We start from the raw sequence: 26470 nt of genomic DNA on the forward strand, positions 1-26470 counted from the left end.
CTCACAGGAAGATACAAAAGCTAGATCCCTATTCAAATTCTCTACATAACAAATGTATTACTTTCTATATACAATTAGTTACTGAATATTTTTTTTATCACCTTGAATTTGTTTTTCAAGTGGTCCATTGTAAATCCAAACTGTCTTGATTATATCTCAGTAAGCACATGAGCTTCCACAAATGAAAACTGCTATTCATTGGTAAATTGCAGCACATATTTTGACAGTTAATAGATGCACTTTAAGAGGGTTATTTTTCCCCCAGAAATGTGAACCTAATGTCACCAACTACTCTAATCACCAAAGTATTGGCTTAAAATGAAGTCCATGACCAAAATGGAAACAGAGACTTAATTGTTGGACTTTAAGCTAAATTAGACTTAACTGGAAATTACTGATGATAACTTACTGACAAATAATTGAAATATAGACCTAGATTTACAGGGAAGCCAGGCTTCTACTGGTGAGTGCAGCAAATAGATGCAGCGGTGTGTGCAGGACGATTCACAGAAGAGGGCCAGAAACTGCTGAAGGCAGTGTGGGGCTGGTCTACTGTGGTAGTGATGCCCCCATGGCATGGTACCCTGTAACCATAGGAGTAACTGCCCCAGGCTTAGGAGAGACCTTGTTGCAGAGTGAGCTCCTCCAATAGCACATGCAGCTCTGGGGGTCTGGGGCTGCAGGGAGTGCCTAGCACCTCTTACAGGAGGGAAATGGGCTCCTTTGCTGCGGAAGACAAGGGCTGTCTCTCCCAGTTACAGAGCTGCAGGAAGAAAAGAACAGACTGCGCAGCATCAGGGAGGTTATCAGGGAGGATAAAAGAGAGGTTGACTGGATTTTCACAGACACCCTGCAAGCATGAGAGTTTGAACCACACAGAAGGAGTGGGAGAAGGGGCAATCAGAGACCACAGTCACTTGTGGGGTAAATGGAGCCTCTCATGATGGGAAAAGATGAAGGTTTGTGACTTCTGGCACAAGGAGGGCAGCTGCTTCTCCACCCACAGATCTGCAACTGCAGAGCAGGTTCAGTGCCCTGATAGCAGATTAGGAGCTGGGAGCTGTGTCCAACAACACATCCAAGCCAGGTAAGTCTGAATGAGACAGCAGCACCACGAGGAAGAGGCAAATGACAGCAATAAGTCCCTCACTGCTGTGAGGGATGAAGGCCCCCATCTACCGGCCTGACTTGCTATCTAGGGAGGTATGCTGCCTGCCGGGGGCTCGGATTCAGGACATTGTAGAGAGGCTTCTGAGGCTTGTCTGGCACTCAGACTATTACCTGCTGCTGGTCTTCCCCACGGGCACCGATGATACTTCCAGGAGAGACCTGGAGTGGTGAGGTTGAGGTTGTGGGGGTCCAGGTGTTGTCTCCTTGTCTCCTTAAAGAAGGAGAAGGCTAGGGGAAGAAGGGATGGATCATGTTGGTCAACATCTGGGCACTGGCTTTTACAATCATGGCACCCTCTTTTAGGATCAAGCACTGCTAGGAACAGATGGGATCCACCTGACCACATGGACCATATTTGCCAACAGGCTGGCCAACCAAGAGGAAATTGTGGACAGAGTGTAAGGTAAAGGGTTCAGGACAATGGGAGCAAGAAAGACCTCAGTAACAGATGAAAGGACACCAGCCTCTGGTGAACATACAGCAAGCCTCAGAAGCAAGCAGGAGGAACTAGGAGCTGTGTGTGCTGTCACAGAACCATGCTGTAAAGGACAGATGTAAGCCCTCCGCAAAAGACAGGCAGGGAAGGGGTGCAAGGGAGGAGATTGCTCTCTGTTAAGAGGAGCAGCTTGGCTGTATGGAGCCGTTCTACGGGGCGGACAGCAGTCTGGCTGAGAGCTTCTGGGTCAGGGCCAGTGGAGACACCAGTAAAGGCAACATCATGGTGGTAGCTTGCTACAGATTGTGTGATCTGAGGGAGAAAGTGACGTCTTTAGATTAGAAATGTTGCCTAGGCATGTAGGGATGGTGTCAGGAAAGCCAAAGCTCAGCTAGAGTTGAGAGTTGCCAAGGACATCCAAGGCAACAAGAGGAGTTTCTTCCACCATATTAGTAACAGGCTGAACAAGGAAAATCTACCATTGCTGAATGGGTCAGGTGATTTAGTGACAGTGGATACAGGTAAGGCTGAGGTACTCTACTCCTTCTTTGCTTCAGTAAAGGGTCTCCCGGGCCTCTGTGATTAGTGAAAGCTTCAAGCAGAATGATCAGCAGCAGATGAGGATGAGTCAGGGTTAATTGAAGAGATCTTGACCCGTACAAGACCCTGGTAGCAGACCAGCTGCATCCCAGGGTGCTGAGATTTAGCCAATGGCTTTGCAAGGCTGCTCTCAATCATCTTTGAAAGGGTGTGGAAGTCCAGGGATGTCCCTGACTATTAGAGAAGGGCAAAGTTACCGTACTCATCTTCAAAAACAGCCGAACATCAGGATTTTTTTACTTCTTTTTTTAATAGGAATCATAGTTGCATACCTGCTGGATTGGAATGCTCTTCTAGCTTGATGTCTTATTCTCTTTGAAGAGGTTTTGGTCTCCAGTGATTCAGCCTTTATCTGTTACGTTAGACTGGCATAATAAAATAAAATGCAGTCACTCTTTTCTCCTCAGACTTTTCAACTTCCAATAACTTGATTAGAAGAAATTCCTGATGGAAATTAAGGCTGTTGGAAATAGCAATAAGCCAGTGAATATTTCCCAACAGACAGCAGCAATTAAAAAAAGGACAAGAAACTCAGTAAGCTGTAGTGTCATTTTTTTTAAAAAAGCTTATGCTTGGGAGGAAAAAGTTTGTCTCTTATCAAATAATCGTACAAATACAGCTACTTTTTGTCCTAGTCATTGTTTGTTTTAATTTACTGGTGGACTGCTATGTCTCCTCAGCTATATCTCCAAGATATGTCAGATGAAATAGAAAAATATTAATGTGACTGGAAGCAGGGGTGGGAGAACATAAGGATGGTCAATATTTGGGGACTGAGTCACTGTTCAGGTCATGAAACACACTGCTGCAATGTGGTAGCTGCTAATGCAAGAGTTCTGCAGAAATGCTGCTGAGCTTTTTCACTGAAAATAAATATTTTAGCATAGGACGACAGAAACAATAGCTTCAAAACGTTTATAGGAAGCACAGCAACTCGTAGGGTGGGAGGAGGCACAGCAGCAGTGCAACGAGCTGCTGTTCGGCTTGCCCGACTCATTCAGCCCAGCAAGGCTGCCCTGTAGTTCACACTGGAACATATACAGAGGAAGTCTGTCAGGCCAGTCTCTGAGAATATGTTATAAGAGCATAGTATATATGCAAAACCCTTGTTTAACTACCACTGAGTGGGTACAATTATTCGCAATCAGTGAAATGGGTTTGACTGGACTCCCACCACAGGGGGAAAGAAACCACATGAGTTAAAAGCCACTGTTGTCCCAGGAACATATGAGTGCAGCCTGCTCAGGAAAACACTGAGGCTCAGGACAGCACCGTTTCTAACCACTGAAATTCCAGGACAGCCCTTTGACAGCATTAACAAGTACAGAAGGCAAAGCAAGTTTTAAAGCATTCTCTAATGAGATTATGGAAAGAATTATGTGAAGTCTTGCCCTTAAAAGAGCTCAGTGGTGCTTTCTTCCATTCCTGTGTTCAGAGCACTTTTCATATCCTTTCACCTCACACCAGTAATTTCTCCCAGTAATTAGTTTGTTCTATAATAGGAACAACAGGAGCATATCTAGTGACTCCTTCTTGTCTGGGCTAGTTTGTCCCAAAACCAACAGACCTGGGCTTGTCTGAGTAGCAGAAGAGGAAGTAAGACTGGTTTGTCCCTGGAGTGATGTCGGAGTTAGTTAGCTGATACAAGACTGAATAGATAACAAATATTAATCTCCCCTTCCTTCGCAACGATGCAATGCAGAAGAATCTTTCTGCATATGGTTTTGTTTCATTTTCCTGAGAACCAATAAGCCCAGAGCTTGTTGCAGTGGACCTGTCCTGAAGGAAAGCAGAGCTGTAAATTATTTTCTGCCTTCCGTGGAAGGAGTCACTACTCCAAAGGATGTTAAGGAAAATAAGTCATTTCCAGGATTAGAAGAGCTGGTTTGGAACATTTAGACATTTGCTGATGTCTGGCTGAATGAAAGTTCTTCTCCAGTCCTGAAATATGAGGTAACCATGGTAATTTCTGTAATATAAACTCACTTGTGGATTCCTTCAGAACCAAGACTATATTTTCCCCAAATTTTAATATTAATTAATCTCTGCCTTTTCTATCACCGTTGAAGTCCATGATCTACACTTTACATATGTTAGACTAGTTCTTTGATGGGAACCTTTTCAAAATATAACCATAAATATTTCCAATTTATTTCCTGGGATACTTCCAAATAAGAACCTCGAGATCTCCCTTGAGAACTAAAATGTAGGTTTCCCATTGCCATGAGTTGCTTCCAAATCATCAAACTACGTAACTGCACATATCCAAAAACATCTGAGAATTCCTGCAGTGCTCTGCACAATGCAAAGAGCCAGGCTGACCCCTCCGAAGCATAGGGCTCCACCTCCGCATGTTACAGGAGAAGGGACCTGGAGCACCAGCTGCTCTCACCTGAAAGGAAGGAGCACACTCCCTAAACAAAATGTCATGTCGTCTAAGCTTGTGACATCATAAACAAATGATAAATTATAACTTATTTTAAGGGAGAGTGAATGTCAAATTACTTCTTATTAACCTGAAACGAACAAATTAGAAGTAAAGGAATAAAATAAAGTAGGAGTAAAGTCTTGTGAGCATTTTTAAATCTTATCTCACCCCAAAATTCCAGCTAAAATAATGAGTAAAGTAGACACCTTTCCACCCTAATCCTTCCCCTAATTCAAGTAAGTAATTATTAATTTAAGGATTTGACTGTTATGTATCTGTTACCCATAAACTCTCTCACTCAACAAAATAAAAATGGTTCTTACTGCTCTCAATTCTAGATTCAGGTTCAAGCAGACTGTTGCTCCCAAAGCTTCAAGTTCTGAGTCTTTCCTCAAGATAGCATCAATCCTTGAAAGGACAGGCTATATCCTATATTTTCTGCATTTTAGGTCTTATTAAAATTGAATAGTTATTCCAATTAACTAAAAGAAAGGGAAAAGGATTTTGACTTTGAACTGATAGTATTATTATGTGATCGTTTCAACATGTATATTAACCACATAAGTCTTCAATAAGGAAACATTGGTATATGTCCATAGCAGGTTAAATCAGAAAACCTGCGTGCATATGGGTTCTTATCATTCTGGCACTGTGCTTGTCTTTTCCTCCCTTTTACCAGAACGCTGTATTTCCTCGGTGAGGTAGGAGACACCTGTGGCCTGGAGACAAAAGGAAAAGAATATTGTGATGCTGCTACCTTCTCAGACACTCCATTTTCCAATTCTCAGCCCCTGTCTTTCTTCTTGTTTTTATGCATAACTTCAGTACCATTTTCATGCCTCCTGTAGTAGGGAATTTCTTTAGAAATTGATGCTCATCTCCCCTTACTTAGGAGTGCCCCTAATAGCAATTTCTACCTTCATTAGGCTTTTAAGAGAACTTCCTACCTAACTTAACAGCCTATGAATTCTGTGCAGTCCACTGAGGCCTTTACAAATGACAGATTAAGATGTCCAGAGAAAACAAGCTGTTGTCTCAAGTTTAATCCAAGGCACTTCGATTGCAAAGGTAAGCTAATAAGACCTCCAGTAAAGTGAAATGGGGCAGTTTAATGATTGCATGAGGACCCTTGAACGATATTTAAAGTTTATCCAGTGGAGGCACAAGTTGTATGATCACAGCTAGACACCAGTCACCCCTTTTACACATAACCTTTATGATCAGGCCAAAGGAAGTATAGAATAGATGCATCATCAGGCAGAAAAAAGAGAAGAAAAGATTTAAAAAAAATTAAGATATTAACGGTAAGACTGGGGAGAGGTCAGCAGTCCTCCTGAGGTAAGTAAAGTGCATCTGCATGACTATGCACTTCATTTTCTTGACAGAAACACAGTTGCTGGGATGAGGGAGTAAAAATATCTTGTGAACATATTTTTGAATATTTTTCTCCCTTTTAACATATTCAAACACTGATATCAGCAGGATTCCACACAGGCTCAGCAAATATGCTGCATGCAACAAATCCTGTGATCAAAGACTAAGACTATGATGTCTTTCAGTAAGCACCACATGGATATATGCCTACATCTGTGCAGAGTATCTCTTAGGGCTCCGCACAAATGCGGTAATCTGTGGAATCACAGCCTTATAATCCTATTTTTCAATACACTGCTTAAACAGCAACGTTCAGCTTTCTGTGGGTCAGAAACATAAGCAAGATAGGAGGTACAAAATCATTGAAATGAGATGTTGATACTTTGTACTTAATCCTTGCATTTTTTTTTTTTCTATTGGCACTCACAATCTGAGAGATCCTCAGCTATGGAGGGAAGGAAGGCAGGTAGATAGTCACAGCTGTGCAGCACAGCTCCAGAGGAGAGCTTTGTCCAGAGCTGGAAGGACTGATCAGGGCAGAAGGCATTTCTGTGATCTCTTTTCTTTCCACATTCACCTGTGTAGAAGGTGACAGTGCTGAACCTGACAGAAAGCACCATTTAGTTTCAGCAGTAGGGTGTCACCTTTCGTTCTGTCCACTTCCAGAAACAGATTCTCCTATTCTGCATTGATCTCTACTTGAACGAGTGGGTGAATGATGCTGCGTAGTCCTGAAGAAGAAAAAACTAAACAAACACACATCTTCTTTACAAGTAAGCCTATTTACATGCTCAGAGTAGTGGAGGCAAAGACGCCAGTACAGAAAAGTGACCTGGTTGAGATACAAAATCGCTATTTCATAGGAAATTGCAAAATTACTTTTGTTCCAATACAGACTGACACTTTAATTTCCATTTTTCTCACAGAACAGGCCCCAAAGCTTCCTGCGACGGAGCGCACCAAGACTGCTAGGTTCCTAACTCTGCTTGAAGGAAAGCTGGAGACCTCTCTAATTTCCACCTAATGACCTGAATAAATGGATACACAGACTTCAGGAATTTGATTTTGGTTTTGCATGATTAAACATTATATTTTTTTAAGTATATTTGTCTTCCTTTCCTGAAACCACACCCCAGATCTACTGAAAAGTTATCCTGGTGATTAACCATTTATTAAAGGAAGATGATGTCAGAAACAGGTGAAAGTCAGCATCCTCAGGCTGTCTTGCAAGCTCCTCAGTCTAAGTGACACTTCCAACATTTTCCATACATGCACACACAAAAACCAAAGCTTTAGACACAAGGCTATGAATAAATATGATGAATCATTCATAATCCTGAATTCCTTTTCTTCAAAAAGTTCCTTTTCTTCTGAATTCCTAAATTCCTTTAGCCTCAATATCCTTTTCTTCAAAAGCCTAATAGTGAAACAGGTTCCTACATCAATCAGTAAACATTAGCATGTTATCTTAGATTCTTCCCAAATCCTTTAGTTAGACCACTCACATCCAGGTACCTACTATAGTCTATTGAAAAAAAAGTTGTCAAGTGGGTATTTTAAATCTAACTATATTCCGTAATAGCCCAGCTGGCATGCTATCATTTTGCAATAACTAATTTAAATGAAAATATATCAAGTATTTAGGATGATACTTATGATATGATGCACAGCTGATAGAACTGGTACACTTGCATAAGTATCAGCACTTTCTGTAGAATTCTTGCTAGTGAATATACTCTCTGAATTTGAAATGGTGTAGTTTTCTCATTATTTTACAAAAGCTTTTTTTTTTGAGTTCAAATATTTGTGTTATGAAACAGGAAAATATGATTGCAGTACACTTCTGGGGAAGTGAAAAAGCCTAAACATTTGCTTAGTTAGTTCAGTTTGCATTTTTTCTAAAAAATCATAATAATACAAAAAATATGTTTTGCATCTTAATATTCTAACTTCCACTATTCACCTACGCAAATTATCTGAGCCCTTAACTCTTTACAGTTTTGATCCAGCCTCTACTGAGGTCAAAAGAAAGTGTATCACGGCATTGAATGAATGAGGACTTGAATTTATTTGAATTTTGTTGCTCTTACATATCATATCAAATTAGATTCTTTTATTAGATAGCTCTGCAACATTAACAATTTCTTTTTTCCCCTAAAAACTTTTCGTAAATTATTGCTGTCTTCAAGCATACATGCAGCTCTGACACGTCATCTTCACTTCATTTGACATCCCTCCACACTGGTTACTTTTTGACTTTGTAGTGTCATACAGCCAAGCACTCTCACTGCCTTAGTATTCAGCATGGGAATAAAATAATCGCTGTAGTGTTTTTGTCATCTTCACTCAAATTACTTTAAAATTGGCTTTATATGTTCTGTTTTCCAATATTTGCTGCTCTAAACTTATCAGGATGAATTCTTTCCTTTCCAGTTTGTACTCGACCAGGGAGAAACATAATCTTCAATATTTTAAGAGTCATGCATCTTGAGTTCTTTCATCCTCAGCAGTCCTGTGTTTTTACAGTCAGGTTTTTCATTGACTTCATTCTTCAGCTTTTAATGGAGATAGATTGAAATTCAAAACAATGGTTGAGTGTACATAATAAGGGTTAAAAATATTAACTACTCATCAGCATAAAGAGGCAACGTCTGTCAAGCAGCCTATCAGTTGCCTGGGAATATAACAAATGAAATATTGCAGATAAAGATGATCTTCCAGTGTAAGGTAGAGCAAGGGTGCCTGCAGCCCTGGTGCAGTGGAAAGGCAGCAGAGTCCGGTTTAGTCAAACTCATTCCTCTTACCACTCAGGAAGGGGCTGCAGTTAGCACAGCTGGGGAAGTGAGAGCGAGCTGCTTCTCCTCTGGCTTGGCAGTTGAGGATCGAGCAGCTGAATGCGAGACCTCTCACTTACCATAACGTGTTGCCACCTTGCAACTCTATGTGAATAGCTTTGACTCTACAAAGTCAGAGTTTCAGACTGTTATGTTACTGTTATTTGCATAAAACTAACAATTAATATGTATTTATTTCTCAGTAAATTCTGTGGAATGCAGGTTTGTGACAATTCTATAGAAATCACATTCTTGAAAACTCTCCAGTCACAATCTGGTTTGAATAAGAAATGTCACTTGTTATTTCTGTTGGATTCAAAACTAGAAAATGTCTCCTCTATTTGTTCCCAACATAACAGCAGCAGTATTTCTGAAACTGATGCTGTCACGATTTTCCTGCTACTGACTCTCTCAGGATCTCTTGGGGAATGAAAACTCCTGAGAATAGTTCTTGGGACTGTGACACTGGTAGACTCAAAACTAAAACTATCAGAAACTGAAGCTAGCTTCCCAAGGGATTCAAGAATTTCTGGTTTGGTCTTTTTTAAAAAAAAAAAAAAAAGTGCTTTTTCATTAGTAGGGTCACTTTCCATTCTACCTCTGTTCACATTATGTGCTAATTAATAAATATTCAGGAATACTGACATCTAACAGTAAGTTCCCAGAAAAACTGTTTGCCAAGGTCAGACTTTCTTTGAAAGGCAGTATGTGAAAATATGACCTTCTTCTCCAAGTAAAACTTACACAGTTCTAGTTTTTAGTGCCTAAACACCCACCTCAACCCATCCATGTTATGTGTGAGAGCATGGCTGCAGCATTTCTGAGTATGCGCAATTCTGGGACAGTTTAGGCCAGTCCCACCCTTCATCCCCTGACTGGCTGGACGTTGCTGCCATTTCCCATACGCTTCTGCTGAAGCTGTAGTGAGCTGGTTCAGGGAACGGAAAACACACTGAAAAAAAAATTTCTACTTCTAGGAGTAGAACTAGTTTGAGTTTTCTGCTTCTTTCTTCTTATTCTTCTAACTCAGAAAAATGTGCAGGAAATTGTGTCTTGGAGAAGGAGTAAATGAGAAGAACATAGCAGTCCCAATTACATTCGTTTAAATTGGTAGAAAAACTGTGCTTTCCAAAATCATTCCTACCAACCTGAAATCTTCAGGTAGCTAAAAACAAAGGGATCTGTAAAATGTTACAACTCATACTATTCCACAGCATTACACTGTCCAGAAATCTGTGCCAGTAATGATTTCATTAGTTGTCTGTGACATTAAAATAGATTAAATTGTAACTCCTATGAATTTGAGAATCAGTCTTTTGGCAAAATGTGGCTTTAAAAATGAGTTTTACTACTGGAAAATACTGAAATAATATCACGAATTTATATGAGCTCTAGCAAGACGGGTATATTGGAGGCACACATTCGGCTGCTATAGATACGAATAAGAAAACCCCAAAGATTATGTTGACATTCTAGAAGCATTTAAACGTAATAGATGTTTTGTCAGATGTCCATGTTGCTGCAATTACAAAGAAGGATTTCACTGGCTTAAAAGAATATTGGAAGGTAGGATTGGGGGAACTCGTGGGTCGTAAAATCCAGTTCCCAATGCTCAAAGACACAAGTTGGATATTTTTTTCCCATTACTTCTACAAGGAGGCTGTTCCAGAACTGCCACTTCTTTTCTAGGCTAAATTCAGCTGTAGCCAGTCTATAACCCTTTGGGTTTATGTCTGTTCCTATACTGTCACTCTTATACCTTTTTCTTCTCTGATGTTACTTAAAGGGTTTATAGAAAGCAATCGCCTCTCAGTCTGTTTTCAGCCCATCCCTTAATTCTCCTGATCATCTTTGACCAGTTCTAGGACTTCCTTTGCTCTCTCAGTATTTAAAGACTTAATTTGTTCCCTCTGTATTTAAAGGCTTAAATACAGAGAGAACAAAGGAAGTCCTAGAATTGGTCTGGAGTCATGTCCCATGTCTACATCTATGGGAATCTTTATTGCTGGACTACTCCATGTCAATTAAAAAAATAAATAAAATTATTAGAAGCAAAGTGCTTTATCATACATCTTGAAAGTTTTTTGATTTCAGGGGGAGTACTCTAAACTCCCTTAGAGTGAAAGAAATAAGTACTGTTTTTCTGAAGGCTGTAAAAATTATTTTGAAAGTATCAGACACTAAAATTCTTAAGTTTTTGATTTTATAGGCCCCAAAGTTTGTTCTGTCACAGACAGAATGCATATTGCTATTATAGGAGCAGGATGGCAATTATTGATGGTATGTTTTCACCTTTATGCCCTAACCAATTTTAGACAGAGAATTAGATGGCTTTGACAAGCAAATATTAATTCTGAAGGCTGAGAGAAAATATGATGATTTGGTATAGCCACCACTCAGAGCAAATATCAAGGAAAAGAATAATTAAGGGATAATATTAATATGACACAATACAATATACTACAATGTAATATTAATATAATACAGAGAACTATGAATTGGGCTGAAAACAAATTAGATGAATGAATTAGACTGAAAACAAAGGGTTTCATTATTGAAGAAATGAAGCTTCTACAGCAGCCTTCCAAACACATGAATAATCTATATTCTTTTGAGATAAAGCTTGACAAGTTTATCAAAAGGCACATTTGTATAGAGTATGGGTGATCTACACGATGGAAACCTGATAATTGCTTGCTTGATAAATCTTTCCCAATGAAAACGTTATTAAAATGAAACTCAAATAACAAGTTAGCCTACAATTTCCAACAATAACAAAACTTGCAGAAACGTTCAGCAGAATAATATTGACCAGCCTGAATTGTCCTGACAGTATAAAAATAACATCTGTTTAAATTATTAACATTGAGCAAAAAGTATTGCTCTACTGCCTATTAAATATATCTTACATCTATCTCATATATATATGTTGGTTCCCTGGGCAGACACAGCTTCAGTGGAGTTCAAGTCCTTTGTTCTTTTAGAGTGAAATTCTGAGCACAGAGGAGGGGAAATGCCAACATTTCACACGTGGAAGGTTTTATGAAAATGTAACATTTTCAAAGAAATTCAGGACTAAAAGAAGAGGAAGGAGTTTCAGCATATCAGAACATGCTGTAGCTTGATGGGTGTATTATGTTTGAGGAGGGAGCTCTAATTAATAATGTTCTTGCACTAAATGGAGAACTTCTGTTGTCTGGACCTCTGTGTTTAGACTAGGAAGATAATGCATGCCAAGAAGACGATGCGTGCCTCAGAGCTGTAGCAAATAGGAACTTTCGAAATTAATCCACTAACCTTTATGGTCTTTATTGTCTAACACTTAGAACACACATAGTTAATATTCTTTACCTTCATCACCTACCCATAAGGTTTCTAGCCCTGGGAATCTCTTTCTTGCTGTTTCTTTTTTCTTTTTTGTTTCTGATTTTGGTTTTTAATTACTCCCTGAAGCCTTACCCTCAGAAGCTAACAAATACATTTTCTTGGGTAATCACTTATTTACTGTTTTTCCAAATGTGTAGTTTTGAGTTACTTCTCCCAGGCAAACATCAAAGGGTTTTGACAGTTCAGGCTGCTGTTATGAATGCATTACGGGCCCCAGCTGAGTGCATTCTAGGTCCTCTTATCATTTGGGTTTTTCTGGGTTTTTTTCCCCAGTTGTTTTTCAGGGGATCAGAGAGGGGTTGTTTTGTATGAGGGTTTGTTTCAGAGAAAAGTCAACATTGCCACATATACGAGTACTCAAGGGACTCTTAGACATTGATGTCCACAGGAATAATAAATATCAAGAGCAGATCATCGGTAGGCCAGAGTAAGACTGGTCTTATAATTGATTTTCAAAAAGAAGTGATGAACTAGAAATAAAAAGGATAAAGGGAATAAAGATCAAAGCGTACCTGTTTCACAGACCTTAGGAGGCTAATCTTCTGAGAAGTTAAACTTGGTATCCTTTCAATGTTGGCTCCCTTTGCTTTACCAGTAGTTTACAGATGTGACATTAAGCTGTTTGGAAGCAGGTTCAGGATGGGGGAGTTGGTTGGTTGGTTGTTTTTTTAAGGAACAAGACATAATGGAATAAGAAGTCAAAACAATGAACCGTCAGGTCTTGAAAGAGGAGACACTGGTGTATAGCAAGACACTCTTCTTTAGAAAACAGACTGATGGAAGTAACTATCTGAGAGAACTAGGGAATTACGTATAGTGTCCTGGGGAGAAACCTCAGCAACTATTGAGCATTGGGAAGGTGTCATCTGTTGTTGGTGAAGATAGCCAAGCTGTAGGAAGAGACAGAGTTTAAACACTGTTGTTAATCTTTCACAAATCACAAAACATTTAACAGGAAAGTCAACAGAAGAAGCGTGCGTAAACTGACCAGCAAGAGAGTGCTAAGCCTACCATTACATATAACGCTTTTCTCCTGCCCATAGCCCTGTACTTCTGCTTAACTCTTTCTAAAGCATTGGCTATTCAGGAGGAATTTTGTGAAGTTAAACTTTAGAGTTCTTCATCTGCATAACTGAATTATTAAATTCACAGCCAACAGCCAAAAAGAGAACCATACAGTTTGTTATTAGGAGAGAGTTTAACACAGAAATAGAGTATAATAAAGGTATAAAGTACATTTAAGAAATTACATGGAAAAACTATGTATAACTTTTAAAAAGAGCTTGAGAGTCAGCTGTCATCTGGTGTATCAGTCCTTATAGTACAGTCTTCAATATAATATGTGTTGTCTGAATTCTTGAAAGCTTGAGAGGGAAAAAGAGAGCACTTCTACTTTGCAAAAACTCTTCACAGCCTTATCAGCAAGCAGCCCGCTCTCCAAAGCCGGGAACATTTTGTAGCCTTTCGGCCCAAAGCTGAGTATTATCCCTAGTTCCCAGTGAAAATGAAAGCTGTAGCTTGAACTCAAAGAAGCACAGGTACTGGAGGCAACAAAAAAAATATTAGCTTCCCAAAGCTCTCACTCTGCACTACACTTTTTGTCCCCCTAATCCTAGCTAAGTCAGACAATAACATATAAACCTTACCTAACATTTTGGTCTGATTTTGTTCTCACTTTAATAAGATCCCTATACACATGCACTATGTTTTCTCTTGAAGTGAGAAAATAGAAGAAGAAGGATCAAGCAAAATCAGAACCAAAGGATGGAGTGTTTGGGGTTCAGTCTACATGGCTTTACAGTCAATACTTTTTTCTATTCCTAACAGGTGAAGCGTTTTTTTTAATGTGACCAAAAACCTGTCCTAAAATCTATTTGTCTGTTATTATGTATACTACGTCATACAAATATAACTACTGGAGGAGAATGAGTTCCATTAAAAATATAAAAAGATCTTATGAACAGACCTGAACATTTTGGTGTTATATAGACACAATATTCTCCAACCTCTTCCCTGGAAGGCTTACAACTGAGTAACTTAAAAAAAATTAAACAGGTAGATATATGCTTCAATTCCTCTGCTCTCTGGCCTTTCTCAAACTTAGTTTTAGAAACTTCAGTGATGTAGGCAATAACATTCACTTCTAGGTGTGAAAACACTTCAGGTTAATAGTGACTGAAACTCCTTAAAGTCAAACAGCTGTTCAGTGACCTATGTGAAACAGGTTGGTGGAGTCAGTGCATCTTCCTCCCACAGACCGTCTTGCCAGTGCTGTCACTAACAGGTAGCCTTGGTGGCATTCTTAGCAGAAACCAAAGACTGAATAGACAGTGATATATTATTTCTTGACAGTTTGCCTATCCAACTGCATATCCATTGGCAACATTATGGTGAAAGCTGCACATAGGAAACATAATATTCCCATATTCCTATTTTTTTAATAAGACTATTACTGGAGTTGGAAGTAACAGTGGTAGCTTCTTTAAAAAATGTGTTGGTGGGACTGGTTTGGGCTTGGAAAAATGTGGTGGCTATGGTGCTGCTGTGGGCTGAGTTTTTGAATTTTTTGTACCTCTGAAGCACAAAAAGACACAAAGACAAAAAAAGGTAAGAAAAACAATAAAATGTATTGGAGAAAATCCCCACTCTCTTGGGGAGATTGGAAACTAGTGCTTTTGGAAAATACAGACACCCTTTTATTCTCTGGTTTTCAGAATTTGGCATATGATGTTTTATAATACACTGAAGAAATGCATGTTGTAAACACATTTCAACAAATTTCTTGCTGTGCTTTTCTGTACTACTTCAAGTAATCAGAAGAATGGAATTGAGTCAAATGTGGAACTTACCCACCTGAGCAACTGGAACCTCTTTTGCATCACATTTTCACATAGCATGACACCTCATTCTTTCTATGAGCTAGTTACTCCTATAATTTCAGAAACAGTAAGTATTAGTGAGACAATAAAAGGGTCAAAAGGGAGAGAGTAAAACCATAAGTATACATGGCTTCACAGCTGCAATTTCCAGAAGAAAGCTGGCCTGCTTGAGAAGGCTTCAGCCGAAACGGTATTTTGCTCTGCAGAAAATACAGGGTTTTTTTTACTATTTCCATAATATGTTGAAAATTAATCAAACCAGTGTCTAGCAATGTAGACTGGAAGGCAACACTGACATTGGACTGAGGAAGACTCCTGAAAATTCAGATGCTGAAGGTAGCTACCCATACACTGTCCTTTCCACTCTTCTCTGCCACAGCTTTCTGACCACTAAGAGGATAAACATGATCCTTCATCATCACACTCTCCTTATCTAATCTTCATCTTTTAACTAAACTTCATATTGCTAAGGTTCTTGCAAGGTGATTCTTATTATCGAGAGACAAATTTCATGTAGTTATCAAAGACAACTAATGTTGTCTCTTTGATGTCTATTGAAGAAGCTTGGCTTTGTTATGCTCAAAGAAATAAGTTTAAAAGAATATCAAAACAAAAGAATTGTGCTTTTAATTTTAAATTTCATGCTTTTTCCCTCCTCTCCTTTAAACTTTTGACAAGGCTGAATTGCATCCTCTTTGAAGCCTGGGAGAGAGACCTGCAGCTTTCAAAAAAAAAAAAAAACAAAAATCAGAACAAAAACTTCAGTAGTAATTGTTTAATATAAAACAGGCAGAAGTGAAATCATTGGCTAGAAATGTAAAACTCATTATGGACTGAGAAAAAAAGCAGTTACAGAACATTAGTAATACAATAACTGAACAAGAAAAAGAGACTGGCAATTTCTAAGAGTGCATGAGAACACCAGGACACCAGCAATGCTCTCCGGGCTCAGATCTGTGACCCTCTAGCACAGTGCTCAGACTCCAGCAGCATTGCAAGCTCCCTCTGCATGAACCACACTTCCCCAAGCCAACTGAGTGACTTCTCTGCCAAGGATTTAAACTGGCAACTCTCTAAAATAAACAATGGATGATGATATTGCTGTGCTCACCGCCGAGCATACCTTCAGCGTATGAAGGCTGGTTTTACTCTTGATGCCCTCATATTATTGTCTTTCCGTCCAACTCTGACCACCCTACCAAACTGCAACATGTAATATAGGCCAAAAAGACAACTTCAGATGCAGTGAACTCCAGGGTAAAAGAGGATATCTATAAGGCCCTGTATGTCACATTATGCTCTCTGGTGGTACCACATATACCCACGCAAGGCTAACAGAAGGAGATTACAGCTTTGGCACAAGATCACTCTGTCAGTGGAGCACAGCTGCTCTGTCTGGGTCAGTGGCTCCATTCTGGCCTCTCTGTCTACCTTCCAGTACATTCAGATCAGCAAGAAGGTGTACAACAAATCCTGACCATCCACTGTCCACCACAAGTACTTTTAAGCCAATGTGTTACCAAGACCCGAACCCATCTGATGAACCAAAACCTGTAACTGCAAGATGACATTGGCATGGCTTTGTTTCCTGACTCAAGATTTATAAATAGAAATGCTGAAGGTAATAGGAGTAGTCTTAAAGCAAAATATCTTGGAGAAAACCTCCCTAAACTTCTATCATCGGGCCTCTGAGGACTGTGCTTGTGCTCTTGTGTCTTCAACAGTCATTCCAAATACGTTCTAATGCATTGCTACAAGGGGTTACTCATCTCTGTGAAGGTAACTGTCCAATTCAAGAGAGTAAATACCAGTTTCAGGTGTTTACATGTAACTGATCATCTATAAATTTGTGTAAGCTAAAGTTTTGCACCTTCTGCCTTAAAAACAAAACACATTTGATCCTTTTTTCCCCACTCATTTGCCAAGTAAGTTGTCTGTGTTCCCCAAAAACAGATGTGAATAGTAGCTGAATATTGGCCTGCCAGAGTTTACTGAGAAGCATTACCAGTATGTGAGGAACAGAGAAGCTACCTGCACAGTAACTTAGACCAGTTAAATTAATGTTTAGTTATCATTATTACTATTAAGAGTGGCAGTAGGAAATGCTGTTACGGAATAGCACACAAGCCTGGTCCCATGTCTGTTAATTCCCCTCATACTTCTCCAGTATCCGCAGTTATTAGATCAGGGATGAAAGAATCTACATCTCTGCCTGTTTCATTTGTATCCATTTTGAATCTTTTTTACAGCAAATTTAGCTCCTTCTGAATGTCCTCCTCTACAACCTCCTCTGAAAAGAAATTCTAGAAGTCTATTATTAATTTGATAAAAAGTACATTTTAAAAGCTGCTTTAAACTAAACTCTAGAGACAGTGAATACCCCTAGTCCTAGTTCTGGGATTTGGTGTATAACAGTCCTGCAGTCACCCTCTCCACCCCCCTCACAATTTTGTAAATTTGATCACATACCTACTCAGCCTTCTCCTCTTCAAATTGAAGAGTTACACCTATTCATTCCTTAAAGGTAGATGATCCATCCTCTTGATTGTTTTTGTTACCTTTGTCTGCACTTTCTCTAACGCCAAGAGGTCCTAGATCCACTTAAAGTTTCTGAAGGCTTTGAGAGAGAAATTTCAAGGGGAAAGGGACCTGCAACTGTCTCACCTTCCTCGTCCAAGACTCTTAATAACATTAGCAAATCTTCTTTTGGCCAGCTTCTAAGAGGAAGAGACAGATCGCTACCCTGTCTGGTGGACAAAGGCTGAAGAAATGCTATGCTTTCGTATTTGAGTATAGGTAGTATAGAATTCCTTATATTGGCATTAGTGAAGCTGACACCATGGCTAGGAAAGTTCTGTGAATGCAATACAGTAGCCTCACTAATAAGAATCGTTGGGTGAATCAGGAAAGCAGGAGTATCGCGGCTTGACAACGCAACAACAGATACATACTCCTTTGCAGAACGACAGCATCAATGTACTAGCATCAATGCACTGGGATTTATGGCGGCACTAGCTCACATGGTAGTCATTTAGCGGTCTCTAATTTGACACTGTATTGTACAGGTTATGCATATTCTGTGATTTTCAGATCCAAGCCAAGAATTCCAGACTAAGTAGGTGAATATGTGATAAGCCATTCAGAAGTAATAAATTAATTGTATCCAATCAAAAAAGATGAAAAGAGATATTGGTGGTGTAACAGGAAATTAAAGCCAATGTAGAAACACGGTATTGCAATGTAAAATGCATAGCATATTCCTTTAAACATAAAACACACCAAACATCAAAAAAAAAAAAAAGAAGACGATGCACAACTATGCATGCTCTTTGTTTAATCTGCTGTATATGAGACCGAACTGTTGCATTTCATTCTCGGCTTTGATGAAAAAATTGATCCAAGTTAATGGCTTTTCTATGAAACAGGAGGGACTGGTTTGGAGACGCTATGACAGTGCCATCTAGCACTAAAGAGGACATAAATCAGATTCAGTGCAGCCCTGATGCACCTTGAATTTCAAACCTGAACTTTCCCTCTTGTGGGAGTGCTGTGCATACACCTAATCATGACTCTCTTCGGAATCATTCTCAAGATATCCTAACTACTAAAGGATCACAGAATCACAGAATCGTTTAGGTTGGAAGGGACCTCTGGAGATCATCTAGTCCAACCTCCCTGCTCAAGCAGGGACCTCTAGAGCATATTGCTCAGGATCACATCCAGACGGGTTTTGAATATCTCCAGGGAAGGAGACTCCACTACCTCTCTGGGCAACCTCTTCCAATGCTCAGTCGCCCTCACAGTGAAGAATTTCTTTCTCAGGTTCAGGTGGAACTTCCTGTGGTTCAGTTTCTGCCCGTTGCCTCTCGTCCTGTTGCTGGGCACCACGGAGAAGAGGCTGGTCTCATCCTCTTGACACTCCCCCTTCAGATACTTATATACATTGATCAGATCGCCTCTCAGTCTTCTCTTCTCCAGGCTCAGCAGGCCCAGCTCATGCAGTCTTTCTTCATAGGAGAGGTGCTCCAGCCCTCTAATCATCTTGGTAGCCCTCCGCTGGACTCTCTCCAGCAGTGCAATGTCTCTCTTGTACTGGGGAGCCCAGAACTGGACACAGGACTCCAGGGGAGGCCTCACCAGGGCTGAGGAGAGGGGCAGGATCACCTCCCTTGACCTGCTGGCAGCACTCTGCCTCCTGCACCCCAGCATACCTTTGGCCTTCTTGGCCACAAGGGCACACTGCTGGCTCATGGTCAACTTGTTGTCCACCAGCACTCCCAGGTCCTTCTTCATGGAGCTACTTTCCAGCAGGTCAACCCCCAGCCTGGACTGGTGCCTAGGGTTATTCCTGCCTAGGTGCAGGACCCTGCACTTGCCTTTGTTGAACTTCAAGCGGTTCCTCTCCGCCCAGCTCTCCAGCCTGTCCAGGTCCCTCGGAATGGCGGCACAGTCTTCTGGTGTGTTAGCCTCTCCTCCCAGTTTAGTATCAGCAGCAAACTTGCTGAGGGTGCACTCTGTCCCTTCCTCCAGGTCATTGATGGATACATTGAACAAGACTGGACCCAGGACTGACCCCTGGGGGACACCACTGGCCACAGGCCTCCAACTTGACTCTGCGCCATTCACCACAACCCTCTGAGCTCGGCCATCCAGCCAGTTCTCAAGCCACCTCACCGTCCACTCGTCTAGCCCACACTTCCTGAGCTTACCTAGGAGGATGTGATGGGAGACAGTGTCAAAAGCCTTGCTGAGGTCCAGGGAGACAACATCCACTGCTCTGCCCTCATCTACCCAGCCAGTCATTCCATCAGAGAAGGCTATCCGATTGGTCAAGCATGATTTCCCTTTGGTGAATCCATGCTGACTACTCCAGATCACCTCCTTGTCCTCCAGATGCTTTGTGATGACCTCCAGGAGGAGCTGTTCCATCAGCTTTCCAGGGATGGAGGTGAGGCTGACAGGCCTGTAGTTCCCTGGCTCCTCCTTCTTGCCCTTTTGGAAGACTGGGGTGACATTGGCTTTCTTCCAGTCCTCAGGCACCTCTCCTGATCTCCATCCCCTAAGGATGATCTTAGGGGATCAGCCAATGCAGTTATGCTTCTTGATGAGCTGGAACTGTGAAATTAAAGATTCTGCCGGTCTGTGGACAGAACATTGTTCTGTGGTTTCAGGTTAGAACAAGGTACGATTCCTTATCAGAGGATGCTTGAGCCTAAATAGCGAACTATGTCTTGGAGGAACAAAGTTGTTCCAGAGGCAGGCCACTCATTCGTTGTATCTTTAAAATAGGCTCTTCTGTCTTAGCAAATGAATCAAGCTGATGTGTCTCTGTATTGTGATTGTGAACTGAGCCCTCAGCTCAAAAAATACGTTGACTCAGGTATTACAAATAGGGATTTCCCATTTATTCCCAGTCTTGCTTCTAAAATAAAAGCAGATAATACGCATGCATACGACCCAATCGAAAAACAGTTGGGCCAAAACATGTCACTTTTTCTGCTGAAAAATAGACAGCCCGGTCCTAGTTATGAATTCCAGTCAACACCTCTCGTTATTGCTGCAGACAGCTATTGAGTGGAGTCTGTCAGTATGATCACTAATTTCGCCCAGCATAATAAATCAGCAAAGCTAGGAGAGACACAAAGGTGATCATCTTTGTTGGGAAAGCATCCAGACAAGAGATGTCTTCAGAAGGTTCTCTTTATTCTTTTTCTTCTACTCAAGATATTCTGTTTCAATTGAGATGGAAAATGGCATATGGGGCTCGATATCTTCTTTCCAATTCTAACTGGAAACTGGAGCAAGCAAAAAATAGCATAAAGCAAAATACATAAAGAGTGATTATACTTTGTGTAAAGTTCACTAAAGTCTCTTTAATTTGCCATAAAAGTTGAAAAGATTAGGGCTTAATTGTCTTAATTCCCCTGAATTCTCCCTCAACCATTGTAACCTGTAGTCCAAAGAATTACTTCTCCAGAAGAAGACATCACAAGGAACTGAATAGCAATAAGCTGCCTGCATCCATTGTAGGGAGAATAACTGAATATATTTACATGCCAAACAAGTTTTGATGATATTTGTTGAGTCAGAGTTTCCAGATTATTGCCCACGGAGAACTGCAAATTTGATACCAAAAGCAAACATGATTTTCCATATTTGTCTTTTCTGAAAGCAATTTATAGTCTGACATATTTGAAGTGACAATAGGAGAATATCTTCTGTTTCCTTTGAGAATAGTTTTTCAATTTCTTTTACCTACCTTTAGAGAAAGTCCTTTATCTAGATGTACAGTCATTGGAACTCAGAAAGGTATTCTAGATTAGATGAATTTAAGTTCTGCTGTTCAAACATAATGCAAAAATAGAAATATTTATCCAATTACAGTTTATATCCTTCTATTAAAAAAAAATCACATAAGTGTGAAGAATATGCCTTCACAAAGTCTAACTAACTGGCGTGGCAGAGCCCTTGTTAGGTGGCAAAGAGAAAAATGAGACTATAAATGCCAGTTGCTATGAAAAGCAGCAATTGCCAGTGATGTCACCTGTTTACAAAAATTCCCAAGATACCTCCACATATAACTCATCTCAGATGGATAAAAAGACTGTAACAAACAGCTTTGTTTTACATAAAATTCTAAAGCTAAATTCTTATGCACATTGCAACTGCAGATTGCATCCATCTCTGAAAATTTTCTAGCTTCTCATTATCATCCTTTCTGCAGGATTATTCAGTACAGACACCTTTAGCTACATATTTAAGTTACTAACTCCTCTCCACACATTTCTATACTTATCTCATCAAAGTTCCATAACAGATTGCGTTATTCTTAAGTTGGAAATCTGGTGGCATGCAGCTTGGGATTTAACTATTTTATTGTAATCAAGCCATTTCTCAACACTTCACTCAGTTGTAGTAAATCCTTTAGACAAATACTATAAAGAACAGATATGACTGTAGGGCATGAAAGCTTATTTTCTCCCACAGATTAAGTCGATAAAGGTCCAAATTTTTTTCAGTGGTTAACAAAAATGGAAATTGAATTAATGGCAATAGCAGAGAGGAAGTCACAAGGTGAGGTTATTCATGTACAACAGATGCCAAAATTTTTTTAAATAGGTGTGACTACTTACTCCCTTTCTAGCTCTTCTAACCTTTTTTGTATATGTAGAATGAAATAGCTTGACTAGGAAAGATTAATCTCCACTGCTTAGGGGCTTGGTAGGAGAGCATCCTGGCAGCGGTGTTCAGGCCCTGAATCGCACTGACACAATGCTAGGTTTTCAAAGCAGGTCATTGACAAGTGCTTTAAGTACTAAAAGCTAAGCACAATTAATCTGAAATTAGCTTAAACGCTAAGTACAGAACTAAGCACTTAAGTCTCCTGCTGGGGACCTGGACAGAAATGACTCACTATAAAGTGCACGTTATTAAGAAAAGGAAAAAGCAATTAAACAGAATATAGTTTCTGTCATTTGTTGCAACGAAAGGCGGAGGGAGGAATCAACTATTTTTAAGTACCAGTCTTAGTTTTCTGTTAAAAAACGTGGAGCGGGACTATGATAAGGCAGACCATGACTAACAAACAGGGTTCTCTTAAAAGGAGAGGGTTCCTGACCAAGGTAACAATTAAAACATCTTTCTTCTGGACTAATCAAAGGAACAAAGTTCCTTTTTTGTATCGTAAACGTCCGAGCAATTAAGACTACACCATTTTCAGTTCAGGTAGTCTTTGCTTCTTTGAGACAGGTAGTGCAGTTGCAGGTGGAAATATAGTCATGGGGTGGATTTTTCTTAGGAAAGGCAAAAATATGTCAATGCTTTTCTGAAACCATTCTTGAGAGTCAAGACAGCTTCGGACTTGGCTCCATCCATACTAGCAAAGACGGCACTGTCAAATACATGGTCCTGCTTCGCAGATAAGCATGGAGGAGAAGATGAAACAGAGGTGTTCATGAAAGCAAGGTGCACAGGGTGGAGATTTCTTGCATCCTCCATTGCTTGTGCACCTACACTTCAAGTACACAGCATTCATCTTCTCAAGCTTTAAAAGACACTTAGCACCTGTCCTACTGAAATGCCTCAAGCCTTTATCAGGTAATCATGCAAAGTTTTGAACAGGAATAATATGCAATCCGAATAAGATCTTCCATGTCAATCATAATTGCTCTTATATATACTCTTGAACACAGTGTGGTTACCCTCAAGCAAAGGGGAGAATTAAAACTTCCAGAGTTTTCTGCATAGAGAAGATATATTTACTCTTTTGCTAGTCATTGTTAAGTGTGATACACAAAGGAGACTCGATTTGAAGACAAAATGCTGCTCCTAGCTTTTAACAATTACAAGGCTATTTTAAAAAAGGACAGATCGTCTTTTACAGCTCACTTGTTAATGAGAAGCCTTGAACTGCAAATCCTGCAGTTATTGACAAATAGCTTCCTCAGGCCTCTGGAGGCTTTTAATAAGATGTCTGCTTTTATGAAAGATGATCTGATTTTCCAAGGACTGCTTTGCAAGAGTGTTCTGGTTTAGGTAACTCTTAATATTGAATAACCTGAAAAGAAATTAAGAAAGCACTCTCTTTCTCAGAAAATTACTTCAAGAAAAGTCAACTCTGATTTTTTTTTATGCCTTCAGGAATTCTAATAAATTTCAAGCTAAAATGTCAGCTCATATTTTTTCTAATTTTTAGAATCATAGAATAATTTAGATTGGAAGAGGTCTCTGGATCTCTGATCCAACTCCTTGTTCAAACAGATCTAACTAAAGCAGGTCGCTCAGAAATTCAGAAATTTGTTAGGGTTTAGCTATCTTCAAGGATGGAGATTCCACAGTCTCTTCAGGCCACTATTCCAGTGCCTGACTGACCTAACTGTGAAAAATGTTATCTACATAATCAAATTTTTCCCTAGCGTAACTTGTGTCTGCTACCTCTCATCCAATCCCCATAGGCCTGCAAAAAAAACCTGACTCTACCTTCTCTGCAGCCATCCATTAAGTAGTTGAAGACCTACCCTGACGGCACTAAAGAAAGAGTCTTAATTGCCCTGATGACCTCCCCTGGGACCCACATACTTGTGAGCCCATAGAACCATTTAAGCTCGGTCCTGGGCACCCAGAGCTACTCTGTTCTAGGTGGATTTTGTGTTTGGTCCTGTCTCTGGCTGTGTCTCCTGAATGCGCTCTGACCCATGTTGTAGGCAGCTTGTTTGCCTGAAGAACTCCTCAGACATACATTGCAGCTTGTCTCCAGCTCTGTCTCTGGACCCCTAGCTCTGACTGGAGCTCCTGATTTTCCCCTGATCTGTTTTGTTGCTTGCCTTGCCTGATGGTATCGATGGATTCTCTTACCAGGACCTGACTCTGTCTGCTTTTAGTGAGGGCACTGCCTGTACTGTCTTGGTTCCTAGTTTCCCACTCCCTGGGGAGCAGCTGGTGCTGATACAGCAATAAAATTTCTCCTTAGGCATGAGTTTAAGCAAATTTTTTTGAGTTTAAGCAAATTCCTTTCCCTCAGCCTCTTCCTTCCCCAGCCACCTTGGTGGCCGTCCACTGGGGTTGCTCCAGCATGTCCGTTTCTTCTGCGTACTGGGAATCCCAAAACTAGACCCAGTACTCTAGATCCTCTCTTACAAGCATTGAGTAGAAGGGAACAGTCATTTCCCTCAACCTGCTAGCTTTTTTTTTTGGTAGTACAGCCCAGGACACAGCTTGACTTATGTGCTTCGTGGGTGCACTGCTGACTCATGTTCAACTTGTTCTACACCAGGGCCCCTAGATCCTTTTCTGCAAAGTAGCTTTTTATCCAGGTGGTCCCCAGCCTACGCTGATGCATGGGGTTATTCCATACCAGGGGCAGCATAACGCCCTTGCTGAAGTTCATGGAGTTCCTGTCAGCCCATTTTTCCAGCCAGGCAGGAACTCTCTGAGCAACAGCGCTGTCCTGCCCCCCCCTCCAACCCCCTTACCCAACATATAAATCCATCCTTGTAGTCAGCATTACTGAGTAGTAGCATTACTGAGCTTTTTGAGGACCAGATTGTCTCATTATCCAGGCCGTTAACAAAGATGCTGAACAATATCAGCCTAAGGATTGACCACTGAGGAACGCTAGTAACCATGTGCCGGTTGGACTTTCTACTATTGATCTCAAGCCTTCGAACCCCATGGTCAAGCTGGCTTTCTGCTCACCTTGTATCCCACCCATCTGTTCCATATCTCACCAGTCTGGCTATAAGGATACTACAGAAGACAGTACTGAAGACCTTGCTAAAGTCAAGGTAAACAACATCCACTCCTCTCCTATCACCTGCAAAGCCAGTCATCTCTTTATAGAAAGCTAGAAGGCTGATTATGAGTGGTTTGCCCTTCATCAATCCAGGCTGACTGTATCCACCTCCTTGTCCCTCATGTGCTTGAGTATGGTCTCCAGGAGGATTCGCTCTATAACCTTCCCAGGGACTGAGGTGAGAATAACTGACCTGCATTTTCCTGGACTATCTTGTCCGTCTTGAAGATGGACGTACATTTTCCTGTTTACAATCCCTAGTTGCCATAACTTCTCAAAGATGACTGAGAGCAATTTTACAACCACATGAGCCAGCTCCCTCAGCAGCCTCAGAGGCACCTTATCTGGCCCCAGGGAGTTGTCCGTGTCGAAGCTGATTAAGTGGTTCCCCCTCAGTCTTCCTCTAATGTGAAGAATGGTTCACTCTGCAAGATGGTCACAAGGCTCAAGAACCTGGGATATCTGGAGGAGATTATACCAGCAAAAACTTAAGCAAAGAACATATTGAGTATCTTTTCCATGTTCTTTGTCTTTAGGTCATCTACTCCAACGAGAGCAGTGGGCCTATGTTTTTCTTGGTCTTACTTCTACCAATGTACTTACAGAAGCATCTCTTATTGCCCTTCACATCTCTCATTAATTTCAACTCCAGCTGAGCTGTGTCTTTCCCAGCTCCACCACTGAGCACTCAAGCAATGTCTCCATATTCCTTACTGCTTCCACCCTCTGTGTACAGCTCTGTCAGTAGTTTTCTGTTCATCTATGCTGATTTCTGCCATACCTGCCTGACCTTCTGCACATCAAAATGGACTGTTCTTGATCTCCAGGGAATTTTTCTATGAAGATCAACCAACTCTCCTAGGCCCCCGTGCCCTTCATCAAGCAGGGTGCATTTTAAATACATCCACTTGATTTTAATGGCAATATGAAAAGCGTTGAAGGTTTTCCTGCTCAGAATAGTTTTAGGAATAAAGTCACACACATACAGCACTGCATATGTTGCTACTCTACAAGGCCTCCCAATATTTAGAGGGGTTGTAAGAATTCATGTTTTTATCATTAGTTCAATAT

Source organism: Struthio camelus, chromosome 2 (assembly GCF_040807025.1).
Source record: "Struthio camelus isolate bStrCam1 chromosome 2, bStrCam1.hap1, whole genome shotgun sequence".
Classification (NCBI taxonomy): Eukaryota; Metazoa; Chordata; class Aves; order Struthioniformes; family Struthionidae; genus Struthio; species Struthio camelus.